We start from the raw sequence: 10,065 nt of genomic DNA, 5'->3' as shown, positions 1-10,065 counted from the left end.
CATGGTTATTGGGTACGGTCAGGCATTACTAGTGTAAATGCACCGAGTGCTGCCTCCAGTCACACCATGGAGACTGGCAGTGAGGACTGTACCGCAGACTGGCGTTTACTTTGGAAGGGTTACTACAGTTCAGGCCCAGGACTTGTGAGGCTGTAACGTGAAGCGTGTGGCCCCCAATGCAAAATGTCTGTCAGGGCCCATGACTAGCGAGTGTCAGTCAGTCATAGTATTGGTATTAGAACATGGGCCAAAGAGACTGGACCCAGTGTTGCACCACTAATGGCGGCAGACCATGCGACTGCCCAGTGTTGTACCGCCAATGGCGGCAGACCATGCGACTGCCCAGTGTTGTACCGCCAATGGCGGCAGACCATGCGACTGCCCAGTGTTGTACCGCCAATGGCGGCAGACCATGCGACTGCCCAGTGTTGTACCGCTAATGGCGGCAGACCATGCGACTGCCCAGTGTTGTACCGCTAATGGCGGCAGACCATGCGACTGCCCAGTGCTGTACCGCTAATGGCGGCAGACCATGCGACTGCCCAGTGTTGTACCGCCAATGGCGGCAGACCATGCGACTGCCCAGTGTTGTACCACTAATGGCGGCAGACCATGCGACTGCCCAGTGTTGTACCGCCAATGGCGGCAGACCATGCGACTGCCCAGTGTTGTACCGCTAATGGCGGCAGACCATGCGACTGCCCAGTGTTGTACTGCCAATGGCGGCAGACCATGCGACTGCCCAGTGTACCGCTAATGGCGGCAGACCATGCGACTGCCCAGTGTTGTACCGCTAATGGCGGCAGACCATGCGACTGCCCAGTGTTGTACCGCCAATGGCGGCAGACCATGCGACTGCCCAGTGTTGTACCGCCAATGGCGGCAGACCATGCGACTGCCCAGTGTTGTACAGACCATGCGACTGCCCAGTGTTGTACCGCCAATGGCGGCAGACCATGCGACTGCCCAGTGTTGTACCGCCAATGGCGGCAGACCATGCGACTGCCCAGTGTTGTACCGCCAATGGCGGCAGACCATGCGACTGCCCAGTGTTGTACCGCCAATGGCGGCAGACCATGCGACTGCCCAGTGTTGTACCGCCAATGGCGGCAGACCATGCGACTGCCCAGTGTTGTACCGCTAATGGCGGCAGACCATGCGACTGCCCAGTGTTGTACCGCTAATGGCGGCAGACCATGCGACTGCCCAGTGTTGTACCGCTAATGGCGGCAGACCATGCGACTGCCCAGTGTTGTACCGCCAATGGCGGCAGACCATGCGACTGCCCAGTGTTGTACAGCTAATGGCGGCAGACCATGCGACTGCCCAGTGTTGTACCGCTAATGGCGGCAGACCATGCGACTGCCCAGTGTTGTACCGCCAATGGCGGCAGACCATGCGACTGCCCAGTGTTGTACCGCTAATGGCGGCAGACCATGCGACTGCCCAGTGTTGTACCGCCAATGGCGGCAGACCATGCGACTGCCCAGTGTTGTACCGCCAATGGCGGCAGACCATGCGACTGCCCAGTGTTGTACAGCTAATGGCGGCAGATCATGCGACTGCCCAGTGTTGTACCGCTAATGGCGGCAGACCATGCGACTGCCCAGTGTTGTACCGCCAATGGCGGCAGACCATGCGACTGCCCAGTGTTGTACCGCCAATGGCGGCAGACCATGCGACTGCCCAGTGTTGTACCGCTAATGGCGGCAGACCATGCGACTGCCCAGTGTTGTACCGCTAATGGCGGCAGACCATGCGACTGCCCAGTGCTGTACCGCTAATGGCGGCAGACCATGCGACTGCCCAGTGTTGTACCGCCAATGGCGGCAGACCATGCGACTGCCCAGTGTTGTACCGCTAATGGCGGCAGACCATGTGACTGCCCAGTGTTGTACCGCCAATGGCGGCAGACCATGCGACTGCCCATTGTTGTACCGCTAATGGCGGCAGACCATGCGACTGCCCAGTGTTGTACCGCTAATGGCGGCAGACCATGTGACTGCCCAGTGTTGTACTGCCAATGGCGGCAGACCATGCGACTGCCCAGTGTTGTACCGTTAATGGTGACAGATCATGCGGCCGTTAAAGGGAATCTGTCACCCCTTTTTTGAGATATCATATAATGATATCATTCAATTGTGTGTCACATAAGGATTCTCTTAGTACTTTTGCTTCCCCCTGACCCCGCACCTTTCATGCATCAATACCTTTTTTATATCGGTTCAGATGTATGTAAACTGCCGCGGTCCTGTCTGCTGGGCGGGGCTTATTCAACTGCTCCCCCCCTCCCTGTCTTGCTCTTCGCATTTCTTCTTGTGTAGAGCAAGACAGGGAGGGGGGAGCAGGTGAATAAGCCCCGCCCATTGGACCGGACCGCGGCAGTTTACATACATCTGAACCGATATAAAAAAGGTATTTATGCATGAAAGGTGCGGGGTCAGGGGGAAGCAAAAGTACGAAGAGAATCCTTATGTGACACACAATTGAATGATATCATTATATGATAATTCAAAAAAGGGGTGACAGATTCCCTTTAAGGGTCAGTTGGGTCCCCTGTTATCACGCATTCAACTGTATCGGCTTCCTGGATGCTGGTACAGTTGAAATCAATGATGAAAGAGGGACGCAGTCAGCTGACACTCCCTCCTCCATCATTCTCCCTCCGCGTCTGAGATCTGATGTCCCAGTGCAGTGGGCCACAGGCGCGATTATATCACTACATGGCGCGCGCTGCGTTGAGATGGGCGGGTGCTTCAGACCACGCTCTGAAGAGATCGGAGTAGCAGGAAATAAGGAGAGGTGAGTATATTTATTTTTAATCAATAAGAACATTGTGCAGCGCATTATACTACATGGAGGACAATGTGGAGTGTATCATACTGCATGGGGAACAATGTGGGTTGCATTATACTACAAGGATGACAAAGTGAGGTGCATTATATTACATGAAGGACAATGTGTGTATTATACTATATGGAAGACTATGTGGGGCCTATTACATGGAGGACTATGCGGGCCCATTGTACTGTATGGAGGACAACGTGGGACCCATTATACTACATGGAGGACAATGTGGGTCGCATAGTTTGTTTTTAGACTAAAGGTCTCCTGGACAGTCTTTGAGCCACAAAGCTCACCATCCTGCATTTGACAAACAAGCAGACTTAACCCCTAGCTTTACTGAGTCTGCAGACGTGTCTGCCAGGAACTCTGCGACTCCTTGTAATAAAATCAGGTTGTTCAAAATCTTATCCTGTGGGGTTTTATTTCTGAGCTAAATCCTAAGGGAATGAGTAGCACAGGTTCTAGGAATCACTGACTTCAGACCCCCTGCTGCTACTTTCCACGTGTTTCAGAAAACAATCCGCTTTTTTTTATCTAATGGATCCCTAAGTAGTCCAGAGGTGTAGCTAGGGTTTCGGTTCAGGGGGGGCGAAACTTCTGAGTGGGCCCCTAACTAGGTAACTTTGATTACAACTCGGTGACGCACCCTAATAGTGGATGTAAGAGATAACTGCACTGTTACTGAAAATAATCCCTATATAAAGACCAACATTGATATTACCGCAATATGGTCAGTGGTAAATACCAGTCCTACAAAACATATGTGATTACTGCACAGGTATAGTTGGTGTCTTACCGCTGACGTTCTTTCTGATGGAATGGGTCACTTTTCACGTCTTTTCCATCTGGCCCAGACCGACATGACAACTCCTCCAGCCAGGACTCGGCTACAGAGAATACAACAACGACACGTTTCACTTCTCATATTCCAGCCCCATCACCATGTATCCCCAACCTGCACAAACTCCTCATCCTGCTGATACCCCAATACTGAGCCGCTGATACCCCAATACTGAGCCGCTGCTGCCGTATGTGTCCCTATTACTGCACCTGATACCCCAATGCTGAGCCGCTGCTGCCGTATGTGTCCCTATTACTGCACCTGATACCCCAATGCTGAGCCGCTGCTGCCGTATGTGTTCCTATTACTGCACCTGATACCCCAATGCTGAGCCACTGCTGATGTATGTGTCCCTATTACTGCACCTGATACCCCAATGCTGAGCCGCTGCTGCCGTATGTGTCCCTAATACTACACCTGATACCCCAATACTGAGCCGCTGCTGCCGTATGTGTTCCTATTACTGCACCTGATACCCCAATGCTGAGCCACTGCTGCTGCCGTATGTGTCCCTATTACTGCACCTGATACCCCAATGCTGAGCCACTGCTGCTGCCGTATGTGTCCCTATTACTGCACCTGATACCCCAATACTGAGCCTCTGCTGCCGTATGTGTCCCTATTATTGCACCTGATACCTCAATGCTGAGCCGCTGCTGCCGTATGTGTCCCTATTACTGCACCTGATACCCCAATGCTGAGCCGCTGCTGCCGCATGTGTCCCTATTACTGCACCTGATACCCCAATGCTGAGCCGCTGCTGCCGTATTTGTCCCTATTACTGCACCTGATACCCCAATGCTGAGCCGCTGCTGCCGTATGTGTCCCTATTACTGCACCTCATACCCCAATACTGAGCCACTGCTGCTGCCGTATGTGTCCCTATTACTGCACCTGATACCCCAATGCTGAGCCGCTGCTGCCGTATGTGTCCCTATTACTGCACCTGATACCCCAATGCTGAGCAGCTGCTGCCGTATGTGTCCCTATTACTGCACCTGATACCCCAATGCTGAGCCGCTGCTGCCGTATGTGTCCCTATTACTGCACCTTATACCCCGATGCTGAGCCGCTGCTGCCGTATTTGTCCCTATTACTGCACCTTATACCCCAATGCTGAGCCGCTGCTGCCATATGTGTCCCTATTACTGCACCTTATACCCCGATGCTGAGCCGCTGCTGCCGCATGTGTCCCTATTGCTGCACCTGATACTCCAATGCTGAGCCACTGCTGCCATATGTGTCCCTATTACTGCACCTGATACCCCAATGCTGAGCCGCTGCTGCCGCATGTGTCCCTATTGCTGCACCTGATACCCCAATGCTGAGCCACTGCTGCCATATGTGTCCCTATTACTGCACCTGATACCCCAATGCTGAGCCGCTGCTGCCGTATGTGTCCCTATTACTGCACCTGATACCCCAATGCTGAGCCGCTGCTGCCGTATGTGTCCCCATTACTGCACCTGATACCCCAATACTGAGCCACTGCTGCTGCCGTATGTGTCCCTATTACTGCACCTGATACCCCAATGCTGAGTCGCTGCTGCCGTATGTGTCCCTATTACTGCACCTTTTACCCCGATGCTGAGCCGCTGCTGCCGCATGTGTCCCTATTGCTGCACCTGATACCCCAATGCTGAGCCACTGCTGCCATATGTGTCCCTATTACTGCACCTGATACCCCAATGCTGAGCCGCTGCTGCCGTATGTGTCCCTATTACTGCACCTGATACCCCCTATACACACACGGCTCCGCTCCGTACACCTTGTACACACGCGGCTCCGCACCATACACCTCGTACACATACGGTTCAAATCCGTACACCTTGCACACACGGCTCCACTCTGTACACCCCGTACACACACGGCTCTGCTCTGTACACCCCGTACACACACGGCTCTGCTCTGTACACCCCGTACACACACGGCTCTGCTCCGTACACAAACAGCTCTGCTCACCCCATACACACACGGCTCCGCTCTTCTGTACAACTTATACATGCATCTCTCTGCTCCGTACACCTTCTACACACACGGCTCCGCTCTGTACACCTCAAACACACACAGCTATGCTACATCCACCCTGTAAACCAATCCTGACCCCATACAGAAACTTACTTCACCTCATCCAGCACCATGACAACCAGCACAGCAGAGCCCTGCAGCAGCTGAAGCCTCTGATCATGTGACCCCCTGACTCCTCCCCTCCCGTGACCTCATCACAGGTCTTGTGCCCACAGAAATTAAAGCCCAGGAAGACTTTGCTGACTGTGAGGTGGGGGGCCCACTGCTGGCACAGGGCCCCCCACCGCCTTCTCAGGGGCCCATAGTGGCTGGGCGGCAGAGTAGGGAGATCGATTCTCCCTGCTCTGCCGCAGAATGTAACTGGGTGCGCTGTGCACGCATATAGTCACAGTAGCGTAGCTTGGTGGGCCCCTTCAAAGCTTGGGGCCCGGGCGACCGCCCCCTCTGCCCCCCCCGGTAGCTATGCTGCTGCTAAGTACCCAAGAGTCTTCAAAGGGTAGGGCCAACTTTTGAGGATTTTGATACAGCCCCATCAATCCTAGTGACCTTGTCCCATATCTCAGAGTCCTTCTCAAAAGGATATCTCCTTTTTGAAGGCAAGTGCAAGGCACTGTTTTCTCAGTTTTTTTCCACTCTTTGTTAAAGATTGCCTGGATCTTACGAGTAACAATAAAGGTACGTTTTCTTCTCCCTAACCTTCTGAACATCACGTCTTCTAGGGATTTAACCATCTTCTCTTTTAAGCCCATTATTGACCTAACTGCTTTAATTAACCTATTTGCATCTCCCACCAGAAAATATGGTCTGCTCCCATATCACTGTTCAAGGAGGATGAGGATTCACAGCGATATTCCCCTTCTGATAATGGAGAAACGTCAGATTCCCTGGATTTTTTTTTTAATTGGGAGCCCTCCACCTCAGCCCTGAGGCATAGTCTGGGGTCTCAGCAAAAGAGCAAAAAGGTTTACCCATCCAGGCCTCCAGACAAATGCACTATCCACATTTTTTTTAATGTGTTTTTTGCACATTTTATTCAGGGTGCAGTTGGGCCCATTTGGTCTTGTAAACTACGGTGTCTGTTAACATGGCATGCATTTTGATAGCGCTGGGCAGCCTGCCTGAGCTAATAGTAAGGTGTCACTACTAGGCTAGCCCGGATGCTGTGCATGGCCATAGTGTAAACAGCGCCGCATACAAGTTTTTTATTGTGCATTAACATACCAGGCAACCGCCCCCTCCATGTATTGGTAGGCTGTGAGCGGTTGTTTCATCGGTATTCTTGCACCTGTGTTGCCATCTTAATTATATGGGTCCACTGCATCCTGATGCATTTGTCTGGAGGCCTGGATGGGTAAACCTTTTTTCTCTTTTGCTGTTTTCTATTATTGGAGGATTTTTAAGTCCTCTTTCTGTGCTATTTCAATAGTCTGAGGTCTCCTCAATAATGGTCCGAAGAGAGATTTTTCTGCCAGTCCACTGCTAGTGGAGTTTTACATAGCACACATCCAGTGTTCTTCTTAGCACTAGATATTTTTTAGGCCTATCCTAGTGATTAAACAAAAACAAGGGGGCCTATTAAAATGTTGACATTCACAAAGATCACTTACCATCCATTTTCACTTTAACCCCTTCTTGACCTGTAACGCCACGTAGGCGTCATGAAAGTCGGTGCCAATTCGACCTATGACGCCTATGCGGCGTCATGACGAGATCGCGTTCCTGCAGGTCGAATGACCGGGGTCACTGAAAGGGCAGAAGAGTGGAGCAGAGCAAATACTGATGGTGGCGACAGATCGCCGTCGTCAGTCGGTGGCAGATCGCGGTTTCCAGCCATGGCCGATGATATTGCAGCATCAGCTATGGCTGGATTGTAATATTTCACCAAGTTTCATTGGTAAAATATTACAATTGCTCTGATTGATCAGAGCAATTGTAATATTTGTCAATCAGAGCAATTGTAATATTTGTCATTCACTTTCAACAGCCAATCAGAGTGATCGTAGCCTGGGGGGGGCCGAAGCCCGCCCCCCCGGCTACGATCGCTGATTGGCTGTTGAAAGTGAATGATCAGAGCAATTGTAATATTTTACCAATGAAACTTGGTGAAATATTACAATCCAGCCATAGCTGATGCTGCAATATCATCGGCCATGGCTGGAGACCGCGATCTGCCCCTGCTACCGACTGACGACTGCGATCTGCCGACGCCATCAGTATTTGCTCTCCTCCCTTCTGCCCTCTGCTCCTCCCGCCGTCCGGTGCCTCCTGAGTCTCGGTGTCCCTCCGCCTTCGGGCCTTCCCCCATGGGCACCGCCATCTTCTAAAATGGTGGGCGCATGCGCAGTGCGCCTGCTGAGATCTGGCGGCCTGCACCTGGCAGATTCATTCGTTCCAGGTACATTTTGATCACGGTGATAAACCCTATCACAGTGATCAAAATAAAAAAAATAGTAAATAAACCCCCCCTTTATCACCCCCATAGGTAAAGAAAAATAATTTAAGAAAATGTATTTTTTTATTTTTCCATTAGGGTTGGAATTAGGGTTAAAGTTGGGATTTGGGTTGATTAGGGTTAGGGGTGTGTTGGGATTAGGATTGGGATTAGGGTTAGGCTTGTGGTTAGGGTTATGGTTGAGGTTAGGGTTCTGGTTAGGGGTGTGTTGGGGTTAGGATTGGAGTTAGAATTGAGGGGTTTCCAGTGTTTAGGCACATCAGGGGCTCTCAAAACGCGACATAGCGCCACCATTGATTCCAGGCAATTTTGCGTTCAAAAAGTCAAATGGTGCTCCCTCCCTTCCAAGCCCCATGTGCCCAAACAGTGGTTTACCCCAACATATGGGGCATCAGCATACTCAGGAAAAATTGTACAATAACTTTTGGGGGTCTAACTTTTCCTGTTACCCTTGGGAAAATAAAAAATTGGGGGCATTACAAATTTCTGTGAAGCACTTGGGGGTTCAAAGTGCTAACCACACATCTAGATAAGTTCCTGGGGGGAGGTCTAGTTTACAAAATGGGGTCACTTATGGGGGGTTTCTACTGTTTAGGCACATCAGGGGCTCTGCAAACGTAACATGACACCTGCAGACCATTCCATCAAATCTACATTTCAAAATGTCACTATTTCCCTTCCGAGCCCCGACGTGTGGCCAAATAGTAGCTCCCCCCCCACATATGGGGTACCAGCGAACTCAGGACAAACTGAACAACTTTTGGGGTCCAATTTCTCCTGTTACCCTTGTGAAAAAAAAATGCGGGCTAAAAAAATCATTTTTTGAGGAAAAAATTGGAGTTCTTATTTTCACGGCTCTGCGTTATAAACTTCTGTGAAGCACTTGGGGGTTCGAAGTGCTCACCACACATCTAGATAAGTTCCTTGGGGGGTCTAGTTTCCAAAATGGTGTCACTTGTGGGGGTGCTCCAATGTTTAGGCACACAGGGTCTTCTCCATATGCGACATGGTGTCCGCTAAAGATTGGAGCGAATTTTCCATTTAAAAAGTCAAATGGCGCTCCTTCCAATCCCTGCCGTGCGCCCAAAGTGGTTTATGACCACATATTAGGTATCAGTGTACTCAGGAGAAATTGCCCAACAAATTTTAGGATCCATTTTATCCTATTGCCCATGTGAAAATGAAAAATAATTGAAGCTAAAAGAAAATTTTGTCAAAAAGTATTTTTCATTTTTACAGATCAACTTGTGAAGCACCTGGGGGTTTAAAGTGCTCACTATGCATCTATATAAGTTCATTGGGTGGGTCTAGTTTCCAAAATGGGGTCACTTGTGGGGGAATCCAAAGTTTAGGCACACAGGGACTCTCCAAACGCGACACGGTGTCCGCCAACGATTGGAGCTAATTTTCCATTCAAAAAGGCAAATTGTGCTCCTTCCCTTCCGAGCCCTGCCATGCGCCCAAACAGTGGTTTCCCCCCCCACATATGGGGTTTCAGCGTACTCAGGGCAAATTGGACAACTTTTGGGGTCCACTTTCTTCTTTTACCCTTGGGAAAATAAAAAAATTGTTGCTAAAATAATTCTTGTGACTAAAACGTTAAATGTCTTTTTTCCTTCCATGTTGCTTCTGCTGCTGTGAAACACCTGAAGGGTTAATAAACTTGAATGTAGTTTTGATCAGCTTGAGGGGTGCAGTTTTTAGAATGGTGTCACTTTTGGATATTTTCAGCCATATAGACCCCTCAAACTGACTTCAAATGTCAGGTGGTCCCTAAAAAAAATAGTTCTGTAAATTTTGTTGTAAAAATGAGAAATTGCTGGTCAACAACAGTCTCAGAATCGCTAGAATCCGTTTAAGTGTTCCTGAGTTATTACCTCATCAAGGGACACTGGTC

Source organism: Dendrobates tinctorius, unplaced genomic scaffold (assembly GCF_039654945.1).
Source record: "Dendrobates tinctorius isolate UK_male_01 unplaced genomic scaffold, ASM3965494v1 ptg000091l, whole genome shotgun sequence".
Lineage (NCBI taxonomy): Eukaryota > Metazoa > Chordata > Amphibia > Anura > Dendrobatidae > Dendrobates > Dendrobates tinctorius.
This window is presented reverse-complemented; position numbering follows the sequence as displayed.